The sequence below is a fragment of the Pongo abelii genome, chromosome 2 (genome assembly GCF_028885655.2).
Source record: "Pongo abelii isolate AG06213 chromosome 2, NHGRI_mPonAbe1-v2.0_pri, whole genome shotgun sequence".
NCBI lineage: Eukaryota > Metazoa > Chordata > Mammalia > Primates > Hominidae > Pongo > Pongo abelii.
The window spans coordinates 1,713,512-1,729,062 of record NC_085928.1 but is presented as its reverse complement, the minus strand read 5'-3'; the positions used below and the strand labels follow the sequence as shown (position 1 = coordinate 1,729,062).

The 15,551-nt window shown below is 34.2% G+C and overlaps 1 protein-coding gene across 14 annotated transcripts in view; it reads left to right on the top strand.

Annotated features, from left to right (window-relative positions):
- EPHA6 (EPH receptor A6) overlaps window positions 1-15,551 on the top strand; it is a 965,948-nt gene that overhangs the window by 443,797 nt on the left and 506,600 nt on the right. The gene's annotated exons all lie outside the window — the stretch shown is intronic.

Sequence of the window (15,551 nt, the reverse complement as noted above, 5' to 3'; positions counted from 1 at the left end):
TATGTATATATATATAATGTAAATGTGATATAAATGTTACATATGTATATATATATATGTCACATTTTCTTTATCCACTTATTAGCTGATGGGCATTTGGACTGGTTCCATATTTTTTTGCAATTGCAAATTGTGCTCCTATAAACATGCATGTGCAAGTGTCAAATAATGACATATTTTCCTCTGGGTAGATAGATACCTAATAGGGGGGATTGCTGGATGAAATGATAGTTCTCCTTTTAGTTCTTTAAAGAATCTCCATACTGTTATCCATGGTAGTTGTACTAGTTTACATTCCCACCAGCAGTGTAAGTGTTTGCTTTTCACCATATCCACATCAACATTTATGATTGTTTGATTTCTTAATTATGGCCATTCTTGCAGGAGTAAGGTGGTATTGCATTGTGGTTTTGATTTGCATTTTCTTGATAATTAGTGATGTTGAGCATTTTTTCATGTCTGTTGGCAGTTTGTATATCTTCTTTTGAGAATTGTCTATCCATGTCCTTTGCCAACTTTTTGATGGGATTATTTGGTTTTTTTCTTGCTGATTTGTTTGAGTTCCTTGCAGATTGAATTCCTTTGTTGGATGCATAGTTTGCAAATATTTCCTCCCGCTCTGTGGGTTGTCCATTAACTCTGCTGATTATTTCTTTTGCTGTGTGAAAGCTTTTTAGTTTAATTAGGTCCTATCTATTTGTCTTTGGTTTTCGTTGCATTTGCTTTGGGTTCTTGGTCTTGAACTCTTTGCATAGGCCAATGTCGAGAAGAGTTTTTCTAATGTTATCTTCTAGAATTTTTATGGTTTCAGAACTTAGATTTAAGTCTTTGATCTATATTGATTTGATTTTTGTATAAGGTGAGAGATGAGGATCCAGTCTCATTCTTCTCCATGTGGCTTGCCAATTGTCCCAGCACCATTTGTTGAATAGGGTGTCCTTTCTCCACTTTATGTTTTTGTTTGCTTTTATTTTTATTTATCAGTTACATAAGTCAGATATTAAGGTGAACATTTACCCTTCCTGGTGATGAATTGGTACCAAAATTTTGCTTATTTTATTTACTTCCATAGAAGCAAAACTAGACTTACATAATGTCACATATTTCTTAGAGGCATTTCTTAGAGATGTCCCAATTTTTTAAACTTAACTAATGCAGCTCATAGATTTGTCTGTATTACTATAGACTTCCTTATAAAATATTTTTATGGAACACATTTAATAAAAATGTAATACATTCATTGTTGCTATTCATTAGTAGATGTAATTTTGGCTTTCTGATTGTACATGCTAAGTGACTGCTTTCTTCAGAAAATTACAGCCTAGAAAATTACTACTTGGGTATTTTTTTTCCTGTGAACATATTTTAAATTTATAAATAGCAAAATAAAACTTCTGAATATAATTTCTCACTTATGGAAAAGAGTTTTTAGCAGACAAATCTTCCTATTACTATACATGCAATATTTCTTGCATGGTTACTGAATAGTATTATATATATTATGGACAACATACTACAGCTTAGGTAGTTTGTGATATTTCAAATAGTTACGGTCCTGTCAGGCATGTATCCCTCAAAACCTATGTAGGAAACTGAATGGAGCTTTCTAAGTGTTAGAGGAAAATATCTTTTTATTTTCTTAGGAGGCTATAAATAGAAAATTGGTAAATTGAGGAAATAAGTTCCCATTGACTATACCCTTTAGTAAAGTAGTATAGTCAATAATTGAGAAGGCTTAGTTAGAGTTATTCAGCATGACAAACTAGTCAAAGAAAAATAAATATGGGCTACAACAAGGTCTATGAATGTGATAAGCTTGTCAGTCATTTTTGAATCAGATATGTGTATTTTTCCACTTATTTTATGTCACTTGAATTTGCTATCATTTCTAATTTCCTTTTTTAATGCTTAATATTATAAATTATATTTCAGAAATGCTAGCCTACCTAGTTTATACAAAGTAGAAGCAAAGAAAGGTTTAATTCTGTCATGGCTGGGCAGAATTTTAGACAGGGAACAGCATGCCATTGTTGCTATAGGACAGGAAAAATAATTTTCCTTCTATGCTTCGTTGTTCTTAGTTGAAACAGACTCCAGTAACAAAAGAGATTAGCAAGAGAAAAGCAAACAGTAATTTACTAACATGTACCTCGTGTATACATTGGACATACCTAGGGAATGAGTAAATCTCAATGAGGTAGCTTTGAGTTTAGGTTTAAATACCATCTTCAGCTGCAGCAAAGAAAGAAGAGTTTTGGGTGGCGGAGCAGTAATGGGGAGGTGAAATCACAGTAAACCAGGATAGGATTTGTTATGTTGATTTAAGTCAGTGCCTTCTTCATGGATAAGTGTTTCTAGTGACTTAGTGATCCTTCTCTTCCTGAGAAGACAGAGAGATACACTTACAAATGGAGATTTCCTTTGTAGATATAAATTTTCCATAGAAAAGGGTGATTTCTACTTTGTTTTCAGAGCTGCTACTGTGTCTGCAGTTTCTCAAATAAAATGACTCAAACTAATCCTTACGCCAAAGGGGCATATTTTTGAGTGACGTATTCTGGTCTCCTGTAGCCATATTTTAGGGTGACATATTCTGGTCTCCTCCAGTCATATTTTGGAGGGCATAATTTGATCTCCTACATTGTTATCAGTGATCCAAAGAGAGAACCCCCAAAGAAAAGTGAAATATAGAGCTTTAGTCAAGTTTTCCTAGTCCAGACCCAGGAAGCTTTCTTCTCAAGGCTTCTCTCTGCTACTTCTTTAAGAGCTTACTTACTTTGTTTGGCAAAGACTCAGCTTAGTGCTGAGTTCACTGTCTTTTAAAGCCAGATTTTCTCAGAGCGAATCTTGGTGATGTAGGGGCAAAGGGAAAGCTACTCTTTCCCCCTCTCCGAATGTTTACTGATATGAACTGACAATAGCCAGATTAATAGGAGAAAAATGCGTAGAAATTAATGTGCATAAGCATGGTGGGGGGGCATATAAAACATGAGACTTGTAGAAGGTCCAGATGGTGAGGTTTATATACCCTCTTTGTAGGGGAAAGAAAATGGGGCATGTAGACAATTGGAGGGATAGTAAGTGATTTTTAGGAGAAATGATTGCACCCAAGGAACAATGGCCTGGGAGAAAATTCCTCTGAGGTCTGAGGGAGGTGGTGAAGAAGATGAAGGGTGGAAATTTAGTATGAAGAAAAATAGTGTTATTATGCAGATAAAGTATCTCAGGTAATCCCTAGGAGCTGCCCTCAGAAGAATAGATGAAATGTCTTTCTGGGCTTGGGGGTGACTTATAGTCGTTTCTTTTTTCCAGTGGTTAATTTTTGCTGGTTGTTTGACAAGATTCCTAGGGAAGGGCTTTTAAGACAATGCATTCCTTCTGGATGAAGTTCCCTTAAACGAATAAAGAAGCTTCAGAGAAATCCCCCATTTGTGCCATGGGAATGAAAGATCAGAGCGGTTGACGGGAAAGGTCAGAGAGAGATTTTGGTTTTGAGGTTTATTTCTGAGGCCTTGCAGTTTCCTCTAATTCAAAGAACTCCATATGCCAAAGGACCATATTTTAGGGTGTGATTTTCTGAACCCCAAAAGCATTTATTAGATATGTAAGGTTGGGCAAATTATTTAACTTCTCTTAACTCCAGTGGTACCATCTGTATTGATAACAATACATACCTCATACTGTTGTCACAATGATTTAAATGAGTTAATATTTGAAAAGTGCTAAAAACAGTACCTTGCACATAATGGGTGCTACATAAATGCTTGTTAAATTAAAAAGAAAGCTGTTCTCTTACAATTCATTTTGAAAGAGTGTCTGGTAAGTTAAAATTCAAACTATTAGAAATTTTATGTTGATGCTATTTTGTCAGGTTCACAGCTTCCATCATTTGTATTCCTGCAAACTAAAAACAATAATAATAATATACTGAATGCCTAAGACCTTTTCACAAAATATGTTAAGTCCTGCACCTCTAAGCCTATCATCTGATATTGTTAGCAGTGGCAAATCTAACAGGCCTGCAGCGACTTGATTCCCGCCTCCTCATAGGAAAGAATTTGGCCGAGGGGCATAAGTCAGTATGAGACCAAGGCAAGTTTTAGAACAGGAGTGAAAGTTTATTAAAATGTTTTAAAACAGGAACAAAAGAAAGTACACTTGGAAGAGGGCTAAGCAGGCACCTTGACAGATCCAGCTGCCTCATTTGGCCCTTTACTTGAGGTTATATACATTGGCATGGTTCCGGGGTTTCTGTTTCCTGTCTCCTGATTCTTCCTTTGGGGCCGGCTGTCTTCACGCACAGTGGCCTGCCGGCACTCGGGAGGGGCCATGTGCACAGTGTGTTTACTGAAGTCGTGCACATGTTCACTGGAGTCATTTTTTCTGAGTGTTCCTAGGGGAAGGTCATATACCGGTCAAACTCTGCAATTTTACCTCTTAGGCACCTGCTTGAGCCCACTCGTCCAATTCCTGAGATCTTATTGGTAAGCGGCTGATCACCAGCTTCAGGTGTTTTCTATCTATTGGGAGCCTGCTGTTCCCTGGCACCAGCTGCCACCAATTATTATTTTAGAGAGATAGTTTAACAGCCACCTGACCATCACCTGGTCATTGCCTGACATTCCTGGGGTGGAGGGCCCTCTCCTACCCTGTTCATGTCTGCCTAGCTGCCTACTCCAGCAATATCAGTGAAGTAGTCTGAATCATACTTTGATTAGTATGGAGTGACCCTAGCAGTTATTACAATATATGCAAAAAAAAAAGCAAGTACCATAAACTTCAAAATATTATGTCTTCTAAAACTTAAAAGATGAGATTGTTGGGGAAGAAGATCAGAAAAATGACAAGTTAAGAGGTTGTTGAACAATTACTCTTAAGAGGTTCATGGTAAGTCCAGCAAGATATAGAACTTTTGGGGCCAGGAATCAAACAAGCAGTCACTCTTTCCTGTTTTTCATTAACCACAAAGAGTAGCAATATTTTAATAGATATACATTCTCTCCCTGCTAGATATTGTATTTCTATGAATTTGCCATTATTTATTTCCTTTATTCTTATGGTGTATTTAGATAGGGTTGGAATTTAGATCATCAGTCATTCCCATCACTATCTGGTGTCTTGGTCAATCTTAGCATTTAAAACGGTGCTTTCAGAGAACCTTCCAGGGATTTAAAAGGAAGCATTTTTTGGTTTCAGGAGTAGAGAGAAAAGTAACTAAAAATTTCAAGTGTGTGATGAAACCATTTTGAATGTATGATTAATAAAATGAAGAACTAAAATTGTGGAAATGAGTAAACAAAATATTTGGCCAGTAAATGGCCTAGTAGGTGAAAATTTCATAGATAGGTATAGGAGGTAATCATATAAATGATAAGATTTTAAGGATGCTAAGAAGCCCGGTTCCTTAGTGATTTTCTCAAAACAACAGCAACAAACCTAAAATTTTTCTAGTACAACCCAGCATGAGATTTTACCATTAAGAGTTTTACATATTTCTTTGGGTTTGTAGAGATGGTGTCTTTTTATTTTATAATCCCAATTTATTCACATAAAGATTATTGGGTGTCTCAAATGGCTACAGTCTAAAGAAAATTATGTCTCACATTCAAAGCTAATCCTTCCAATTGTTGGGGGATGATCTGATCTTTCAATTTTCTGTTGGGCCTGGCTGTTTTTGTTTATCTCCTCTACTGAATTTTTGTTTCTGCTAACTCCTTCCTTAGAACTTATAGTATATATTCAAATTTATATTATCAAAAAAACTGTGCCCAGTCCAATTTTTCTCTTCACTAAAACAAATACCTTGGAAAAATCATCGTCATTGGCTATGTCTACTTTTCACTTTTAATTTGCTTTTTACTCTATTGCATTTAGATGTTCCCATTCACTCTACTGCAAGAAGATTTTGTTTCTACTACTTCTAGTAAACTACTACTTCTAGTAAATTCACCAATGATCTTCATTGACATTTTGTATTAGAAACATTTTTTGTCCTGTTATTCATGACACTTACCCTGTTGATCATTCTGTTTTTCTTGCAGTTTCCTGTTCCCTTTTAATCTAAGACATTGCAATCTCCGTTTCACCCTCCTAATTTTCTGATCATTTTGTTTATCACCATTGATGATTCTTCTTCTTTTGCTCACCTGTTAAATATTAAATTTTCCCATGTTCTTTTTATTGCCCTTTTATCTTTTCATATGTTCTCCTTATCTCCCATAATTTCAAATGTCACCTGTAGATAGATGATGCCCATATTTTTATCCATATCTCAGTCTTCTCTCCTGAGGTGCAAAGTCTTCTAGACAACTGATTGTGGGATCTGACAACCTGTATGTCCTATGGAAACCTGCCCGCATCTCTGACCTTATATTATAGCATACTCCCCTTGATTACCAAACTCCTGGACTTCAAAGATGCTGAACTTGTTTTCATTCTCAGTGCCAGCAGTTTCCTCTACTTGAAATGCTCCTTCCTTAGGTTTTATTTTTGCTATTCAGAATCAAATATCAGCTTTTAGGGCAGGCATTTCCTGACTGCCCCCTCAAAATAAAATTATTCGCAGTTACTCCTTTTTATGTCATTGTGCTTTCTTTTTTATAGATTATATCATCTTTGAAAATACTTGGTTTATTTATATACTTGCTTCCTCATTTATTGTCATTCTGTCCACAAGAGACTACAAGGTACCTGGCATATAGTAGACACTAAGAACCTGATGAATGAATAACTAATAATTTCAAGCTCAACCTGAGGTAGCCAGTATTATTGCTTTCTCTCTCAGACTGCTTATCAAGCCTAGCTTTTGTGTCTGTGTCCTGATGAATCATCATCAATCCACCCATCTAAGCCATGAAGCTGAAGTCATAACCCCTACCCCTGACCTCGAAATAGCCTTTCGGTTCTACTTTTTAGCATTTCTTCTATCCATTCCTTCTTGTAAATTCCTGGCCTTATTCTTTTAGTTAAGACTCTCAACTTTCCTTTGGGCTAATTTAACAATCTCCTAGCAACTCTCCTTCCTTTAGTCTTCCATCCTTCCTAAATATCTTCCAAATTATTAGAAAGTATTATTTCTAAAAGAACAACAATAACAATGAAAAACTTTGATCATATCCCCACTGCTGCTTATAGCCTTTCACATCTACAACCCTTCTTTGCCAAAATTATAAGTCAATCTAAGGACATCCAAGGCCCAGGCTTGGTCTGTCTCTCCCTAACCAACTTTAACCTTACCAGGATTTCTCAAACAGTCTGGATCTTAATCCAGTTATTCCAGTTACACAAGTTACATACCTGCAGGTTTGGGTTTCCTTGTTTTTCTTTTTATTGTTGTCGTTGTTGTTTTCTTTATAAAAATTCATTTTGTTTCTTTTGCATTAACTGAAAAATATGTTTTAAAAATTAGGAATAAGAAATTTAAAAAGAAAGCTGAATGTTTTATCTAATATTTTAATCTATTTCGTATCCTCTTAACTTTCTTTCTCAGGTGACTCATTAAATGTATGCTCTGTACTTTAAAGAATGAGCTGTGGAGGACACTCCACACTATTAGGTCTTGGTCAATTAGGGCTGCCTCTGGGAGCAGTTTGGAGTACAGGAGATCCTGCTATCTGCCAAGAAGTCTGTTATCAAAATAACTGTCCAAGGCTTTTCCAGGCCAAAAGGGAAAAATAGTCACTGAGGTTGGAGAAACAAAGTAGGCAAATGAGAGTTATTTTAAAAGTACTTGTCAAGCAGAAAACACAAAGTAGAAGATGGAGAGGAATGAAGTAAGAGTCTAATAGGTGGGTGAGTGAGATGTTAGAAAAAACAAAATCCCATGGTCTTAGCACTTTTACTTTGATGTTTTTCATGTATTTAAATCAATAGAGAAATTGTCTTTTAAAACTATTAAACAGGTGCTGGAAGATTAACGCATTTAACAAACATTTATGTTACCTACTTAGAAAAGTTCAAACATAAAATGTAAGTCATACACATGGGTAATTCTAATGCATACCCTTAGGATTTTGTTTTGTATTGTTTTATCTAAATTTGCAATCAAACAAATACCTATGAGTGAAAACATTTTGCTACAACTTCATTCTTAATACACAGGCAAATATCAAGTCTTTGTGTTTGATATACAGTGACAATGATTGGGAAGAAAGCATAAAACTTGAATTTACATTTGCTCTAAGGCTAACAGTGTAAAGCATGGTTTCTTTAGTGCTGGAATAATTGGCCACTTGAGAAAATTATTATTCTCTCACTCTTACTCTGCGTAGAGCAAATAGTGGTTGAGATGTAGATGGAAAAGTATTCTTTCCTCTTTTCAGCTGCTCTAGCCACATCGCCGCTCCTGGGTATGCTCAGGATGCTCACAATCCAAGTATCCCTGTTCTGCTTGTTATCTCTTCTTCCCCTGCCATCTCTTTACTTTTTTTCTCTTTTTCTTAAATGTAAGTTTTGCATGAAGAAAACCATTTTGGCCCACTTGCTTTTCCAACTCACAACTGAAATTCAAAAGTACAGCTGATTGTTTAGGTGACTCATTGTACAGACAATGCAGCATTCACAATTTTGCAGAGCCTAGAAAGGGAGAAATTGCAACGCTAATTGTTTTTTTTTTTTTTTTTACCTCAAGCATGCTGTTCTATTTTAGACTTGACTTATCATAAAAATAACTTAAATATTCACTTCGTATATTGCAATGCTGTATTTTTAAAATTAAAATGACCCTTACACTACTGAATAGACACTTATATGTAATGAATCCTCGTTTCCCCAATTATAGATTACTGATAGATATCACTTGAGTTTGATGGAGTTGCCTAAACACATATACTTTAATTTATATTTCAGCAGAGGTTCTTTTATCAAATAATCTGGGAGAGTTTCCTCTATAAGAGGAATTATTAAGTGGCCATTTCGCCGATGTTGGAGAATCGAGTTACCACTTGTTGCCAGTATGACTTTATTCCTGACCTCTGCGGTTGTATCTCAGAAAGAATTGTCCCACTCAATATCATCTGTTTGTACAAAACAGATCATTATCAAGAAATCATCCATAATTTGAAACAGAACATCCATAATTATTGCTACAATGTTATGCATTTTGAGGAAAGTTTATTAATTTGCTTGAATTTATTCATTCATTGTTTTGCTTTTCCCTCTGAAATTATGACAGTGCTCGGACTCTTCATATTTCTCTTTCCATTTCTAATGGATGCTTGTCTAAAAGTAATTTACTCAAACATGAAAAAGGCCATATGTCAGTGAGCATGATTTTTTCCATGGTATTAGGGAAACTGGATAATGTTTATCTCAAAAAATCTAAGGCCAGGTCCTCATTATTTTATTTATATTTAAGTGCTCTTTTTCTCATTCATATGATTATGTTTACTTTTACTATTGATCTGCATATCTATAATACATTTCTGTAATTATTACAATTAGTTATTCTATGGACTAATATTGAGGTTTTCTTCCTGCATTGATAAGGATAGTTGATAGCTACCATTTTGGAAATTTCTGAAGCTAAAATTATGTACATGCGCTATGGCATAGAAACTTGAAGATGCAAATGCTTACTTTTCAGGTTTTCAAGTGTCTGGAGAACTGTATTTTGAGAAATTTTTATTCTCTACTAATGGGTAAAGAGATAGTGGCACCTTATTCTCTTATGGGTCTTTATTAGTTAATCTCAGTGCTCATGATATAAACATTCCCTTCTACTTCAAATAATTTCCATGTAATATAGATCTGTTCTTAGTAGCACTGGGCTCTTATAAAAATTATAACCTTGAATTATCTGGTTTACAATACTTGTCAAAATTTGTACTATGTGAAATATAATTCTTAGAGAATTGCACAAAACCATGCATTGCATTCATTTCTTTAGTTAAAACACGTTACCTTTAGTTCAAGCTACATTAGCAGACTTGTGCCTAAGAAAAAAATTACTTCAGTGTAATATGTGCATTATTTGCTAAGTGTCAATCATCTCTTCTATAAAATGGGGATATTAATAACCATTTTACAGGGTTATTGTGATGATTGAGTGAAACAAATTATGTGAAATATTAAGCACACCCCTTACAGTTAGCTATGTTTTTTTCAATACATGCTTGCCAGGTATAAAAGTGATCAGTTCTGACAGACGATAGCAAGGAGTTGTCACGAAGGAGATAAAAACTAAATCAGAATATGAAGGGTGAGTAGGAATTTTTCAGAGAGCAAAAGGCGGTAAAGGCAATTCAGGAACAGTATGTACAAAGGCAAAAGGGAGCAAGAGGCTAAAGAATGGATGGGGGCCTGGTATGAAGACACTTGTAGACAAAGCTGAGAAGTTTAGGTTTTATTCTGGAAATGAATGGTATTTGGTCTATGAGATTTTTTGTTTGCTTGTTTTCTTTAACTATTAATTTTAAAAATAAAATAACTTCTAAAAGTTATCTAAGTCCTGATTGATGGGACTATGAAAACATTAATGCATAACAAGTTTTGTTTTAGACATCAGTTTAATTACTGAAAGTAAGTGCAAGCATATCAAAGATAATCAGAAGCAATCTGTTTTGCTATATGGAATGCAAAAGATTTGAAGTGTGCATACCCCTGAATTTTGAGTAATATTTACTTCGAAAACTTAAGTTTCGGTTGCTCTTCTGTATATAAAATTATTTAAACCCTCTAATAGCATTATTTAAGGGAGTCTCTTATAGGAAGGCAATAATCAGTTACTAATTTGTATGTTTTGAAAATGTGTATTTGATAACACTTTGAAAACAAAAAAACTGTATATGAATACAGTGGACCCTTGAACAATGTAGGGGTTAGGGGCACCAATCCACTCCCCACTTGCTGTTGCAAACCTGCATCTAGCTTTTGGCTCACCCCAAGCTTAACTACTAATAGCCTACTGTTGAACAGAAGGTGTAATGAGAATATAAACAGTTGATTAATATATTTTATATGTTACATATTATATATTGTATTATTACAATAAAGTAAGCAAGAGAAAAGAAAATGTTACTAAGAAAATCATAAAGGAAGATAAAATGTATTCACTATTTATTAAGTGAAAGTGGATCATGATGAAGGTCTTCGCCCTCATTGTCTTCAGGTTGAGTAAGCTGAGGAGGAGGAGAGAAAGAACGGCTTGTTCTTTCTGTCTCAAGGGTGGCAGAGGCAGAAAAAATGGAGGAGGTGAAAGGGGAGGCAGGAGAAGCAGGCACACTTGGTTTAACTTTTATTGAAAAAGATTCCACAATATAAGTAGACCCATGCAGTTCAAAATCCATGTTGTTCAAGGGTCAACTGTACATTTTCATATTTATTTGTCAGATTTTCTATCTATAGGCTGAATATGATATAATAGAGTTTTTAATAATCTAAACAGATAAATACTGGGTGTCATTCTACCACTAATGGACTGCATAACCTTAATGTAATCATTGTCCTTTTCTGAACCTCATTTCTTCATCTGAATATACTGATATGGTTCCTTCCTGTGCTAAGATTGGAGCTCCAGTTTTGTGATTGCCGTTCATTTCCAAATAGAAAATATTTAATAAACAAAACCTACAGATAGAGAAAGAAGTGATTTAGAGAAAGAGAATACGAAATTTATTTACAGATGCTCCTATTAAATACATTTTTTAAAGATTATATAGGACGGAGATGAGATTAACAGTATAATATAGATGTAGATTAAAGATAAAATGAACAGTGAAGATACAAAGGATGAAATGACTTTTAGAGTTTAAAATTTTGTATATATATATATAGAGCTGACAACTTATATTTTCAGTACAATATCAATGTCTGGGGATATGCTTTTTCATCTCTACCTATGTACTTATTTTTCTGTAGTTAATTCTGCAGTCTCACTGATACGTAAAACCATTTACCTAAGCACCTTTAAATGGTTCAGTGTGTTCTTTTAATCTTGTCTTTAACCCAGATTAGCATAGAACTATTTTTCTCTCATTTGTAAACTCAGAAATATGAATAAATTTGTTTTTGTTAATAAACCAAGCTACTACATTCTTGGCAGTCATTAAATTAACAAAGGTAGTAACTTAAGAACTGATTAAATATAGCTTAATAGGCAATTGTCTTTCATGACTTGGTATCTTCAGATATTTCAGTGAAATTTTTATTATTCTTAAGATTTTAAAAAGTACCTCTGCAAACTATAATTAATTATTGACTTAATTGGTGAACAGTCACTTTTCAGCCCATATGAAAAATCCCCCTATCTGTTTATAGGTTTAACATATTTTTATGATTATAAACATGAAACATAAACCTGTACTGATTGATGCGACAACTGAAATATGGCCCTTCAGCTTGTTCTTCTGTGTCAGCCTTTATTTAAGCATGTTCTGCAGAATGCTAGTATTCCTCTAGATGATCCTTGGAAAACAAGATTCTATGAACAAATTTTTGGGAAATGTTGGATTCAACAAAGTGAAGCAAATAGTGTTAATTTTGTTTCCGCATCAGTCCACCAAAAGAGTCTTATTTGAGCAACAAACTGATTTTTGTGTGATATTTCATGGGACTAGAAGTATTGCATAGGACATATTTTGAGAAACACAGTTATGTTTAAAAACAATTTACATTAAAAACTTAAATAAAATAAAACAAAACAAAAATCATAGCACACCTGGCCTCTGCTACTCTGAGAGGAAGATTGGGACCTACCGGGACAGACGTTTTTCTGGTAAGGGAGAGTCAGCCTTGCCATAAGTATCTCATAAGTTTTACTGGTAGAGCACTGTTCCTTTATTCTTTAAAATTATAAAGTAGAAATTCAAATTGAAGCAAAAGAAAAGTGTTTTCTAGTTAAAAAAAAGCTAGTGGAAAATCAAATTGTAGCATAACTAATATAAATTAAGTTGTAGTTTTTAGGTAGTTTATTATATGATGGACTTGAAAAGCAGCTAGTTTCAAATCAGAATAATTGCCTTTTTCTTATGAAGTTAGACTGGAGGGTGAAGACTGGAGATTGCTTTCTTTCTATGTGAATTACTTGTTTCTTTTAAAGAAACAAAATCAACATAAGGAAATACCTGAGAGTTTTCAATACAGATGTCTCCAAAAGTGTTATTGCTGCCATGTTATTTTTTCAATGTGTCACATAATGTTTGTATAATTTATAAATAATAACAAAGCAATCAGGCCACATTCATAAAAGCCCAGTGACACATAATTTAGTTGAATCTGAGGATTAGAATTAATTGTCTCTCTTTGTTCCAAGTTCTAAATCTTAGTAAACGATTCACTGCATGTCATTACAGCTTAATATTTGCATGAAATCACAGTTTAGCTGGCATAATTTAACAGCAATTAAAAAGCTATTTAATCGTCATGCAAATTGGTATGAGGGCTCTTGAGTAAGAAGGGTGTCAGTCTTCTTGTTTTTTTTTTTTTGTTTTTTATTTTAAGTATCTCCAGGCAGACAGTTATATACTTGTAGACACCCATAACATAATTGATAACATTCTTCCAAGAATGAAAATATAAGTGAATAATAATTCATGTTTTCCATTATAAATAAGAGAAAAGAGCAACCATATGAATATGTCATTCTGTAGGAAAACATTATTATGATAATGATAATGAATCTTTATCTCCTAGACGTAAGTCTAGGTTGGAGGTAAAAAGCTACATTTATCCCTGTTCTCTAGTGTATAATCCGCTTCATGTTTGCCTTTCTGAAGGTAGACATTTCTGTAAACCCTATGGAACATGAAATGGCATAAAGCAAGGCACCCAGCAACCTTTTAGAAAAAATGATTCATTGCATTTCTAGGTGATATACCTGTAAGTAGCCGAGGTCCCTTCCTGTTGTACATAGAAAACTATCCAGACTCATTCCAATGAGCCTAGCAGTCCTACACTATATAGCTTCTTCCTGTTCCTTAAATCTTACTTCATGCATTCTCCCTTTGCAGTCTAGCCACAGTGACTTTCTGCCAGTTCCATGGTTGTTTCAAGATCTTTCTGAACAAGAATGGCATACTTTCTATTCCTAATATTTTTCCCACCCCTCTGCATATTCTCCTCACCACCTCCATGAGGCTTTCTCAGAATGTTACCTAAAACAGGGGTCTCCCTGATTGCTTTTATTTCAGCACCTGTCCTTCTAATTTTTGTAATTGCAAACATTATGATTTGAATTTTATTCATCTGCTTACATATATCTAGTCACTCCACCAAAATGTAAATAACGAGAGAAGGAATAATGTCTACCATGTCTTATCTCTGTAAGCCCAAGATCTAATAGAGTATCTGCCACATAGTGGACACTAAATAAAATATTTAATGAATGAATGGCCATAGCTTGAAATCCAAAAGGAGCCTATATCAAAACTTGAATTTATTTCTAGGAGCGAATGTTAGGGAGACATTCCTTTCCACTCTCTAAGCAGATTTTCTTGGTAACAGAAATTAGAGAATTGGTTTAGATTTTTTTAAAAATGAAGCCGTCTAAAATATGGTGTGAATGTTGTTTCACCAGTCATTTATACAGTATATTATTTTTCTAAATATCTCTCATAAGTATAGCCTCTCAGCGTACGAATTCTGTGGTTTTTCACATATAGTACTTAGCGCAGTGTCTGGCTCCTAGAAGACATTCAGGTAATATGTATTCAGTGAACATTATAAAAATGAGGCTTGAAGGACTCAGATAAGTATATAGGATTATTCACACAATTTTAAGGAAAGGCTGGAGTAATTAGCTGCTATTAAGCACTCTACACAGTGTGATCTTTGTGGAAAATAATAAGAAGATTCTCATCCCCTCCTTAGGACTGACTTGGTTTTCAAGGTCTTTATGACAAATAGGAGAATAGTGTGGGTCTCTTTTAGGGCCACACTTAGTTTAAAGGACACACTTACTCGTGTTTAGTAAACTTAATCTAAATGAAAGTCCTGCCATCATTTCTTGTCAGTGGCCCCTTTTTATCCCTTCCATATAATGCTTTTATCACATCAAATTGACAAGAACTTAATAAAAGGTTTTTTGTTGCCTTCAATTTTCATTTCATTTTCCATTTTCCAAATCATCTGTTCACCCTACATTTATGGTCATTTAATCTCAACCTTTGGGAAACAGATTTTCAGTGATTTTCAGAAGTGATGAATGGGGATTTTATCTACATATGAATTATAGTAGGAAGACTGAAAAACTTACGACAGTGTGTTTTGTATATGTATGTTACCTTTTTTTTCAAATTTTGAAAATGGTGATATAATTAATAAGATGTAATTAAAGCCATCACATAATTTAAAATAATTTTTGTTATATATTTTAGTCAAGTTTAAAAGGTGTAATTACCATATGTTTTACAGATATCCTGATTTTTATATTAAATATTGAAATTCATACTCCAAAAATGTATGATATAGATCTTCACTCCTCAAGACTCCTTCTTTACTAGACCTAATGAGCTATTTTAACCATGTGATCATTATAGATCCCATTAGAAAAAGAGTTCAAACTAACATAAAAGAGCAACAAGTGTTTATTAATGAAGTTTTCATTTTAGCACCAA